At 31.9% G+C, this 1,202-nt stretch overlaps 1 long non-coding RNA gene across 1 annotated transcript; it reads right to left on the bottom strand.

Annotated features, from left to right (window-relative positions):
• Positions 1-211: 211 nt before the first annotated feature.
• LOC131063109 (uncharacterized) lies at positions 212-984 on the bottom strand. Its single transcript, XR_009111013.1, has 3 exons — positions 809-984; positions 469-573; positions 212-304 (listed from the first exon to the last, which is right to left on the bottom strand). It is a non-coding gene; the product is annotated as an uncharacterized LOC131063109 (long non-coding RNA).
• Between the last annotated feature and the right edge of the window lie 218 nt (positions 985-1,202).

Raw genomic sequence — 1,202 nt, 5'->3', positions numbered from 1 at the left:
AGTTATTATTTATGCCCTACCCTTGAGCATTATAATCATAAATCTATGTAGCAATATTGATGTAAATGAAGACAATAGATCCTAAGAGACCACAATGACATTATGATATGTTCCTGAATTGCTGGCCCTACACAGCAAAGGGGTCATAGATGACATAGCACAAATGATAATTCCAGACGGCATTCTGAGAAGTTAGTATTGCAGTGCTTACCTGAACAGAAGCCCAGATTGCTAAGTAAAAGAATGGAGGAAGCATTGCGATCACTACTAAGCAGATCCAACCTGGTCTCTCATTCACATGGTCCTGCACTATGATACAGCTCTCCCTCAGCCTTGAATTTATAAAACTTTAAAGGTTTTATAGATTTTTAATTTACGAGATCTATCAAGTACTCGACTCCATCTAAATCACTGTTATTCTAATCTATATAAATAATTAAAATCCAAAATCTGTAATACAGAGCATACCCTGGAAAATATCATGGTATAAGACAGGAAAGTTTTATTGCATTTCCTCTGTCTCCATAAAAAATGTTAACAGAGTACCCATAACTCTTGCCAATTCATGGTATCCTGTAGAAATAGAGAGCCATTGCCCTTATTGATCGTAGAAAATTTGGAAAATAATAATGGAGGAATTGTCAATAAAACCATAATCAAAGCCGTTCAAATTCTTTTACAAATAAATTTGTATTTCCATGTAATGCGAATTTAGAAGAAATTTCATGTGGATAAATTAGAGGACGACGAGAACCACCAGAGAAGGAAAATGTAAACTATTTAAGCGAAGGACTGGTGTAATTGTTACCTGCAATCTCCAAAAAAGAAACCAGTGAGGTGCAATTGTTTTCATATTGGTGAGCAACCCAAGTTCAAATTTGAAGAATATGGACGTTGCCCCTAATATTCAAGAGAAACTCTGAAGCTATATTTAGTGATCAGGTGCGCGGATATCCGGGTATAGTTTTTTTAAATTGGAGTGAATATTTGTGTTTTAGTTTTTATTTCTCGGAAGGCACAACAACGTTCATTCAAATTTATTTTTCATTTTCAACTAGTTCAACCCATCCCTATTTAGAATTAATAAAATTATTTTATATTTTATAAAATTATAAAAATAATATTTTTCTATATTTTTATTGATTCATATTGAAAATAGGATTTATTTTTTTTAAATAATATATTTATCTTTTCTATTAATT

This window comes from Cryptomeria japonica, chromosome 11, assembly GCF_030272615.1.
Source record: "Cryptomeria japonica chromosome 11, Sugi_1.0, whole genome shotgun sequence".
NCBI lineage: Eukaryota > Viridiplantae > Streptophyta > Pinopsida > Cupressales > Cupressaceae > Cryptomeria > Cryptomeria japonica.
This window is presented reverse-complemented; position numbering and strand designations above follow the sequence as displayed.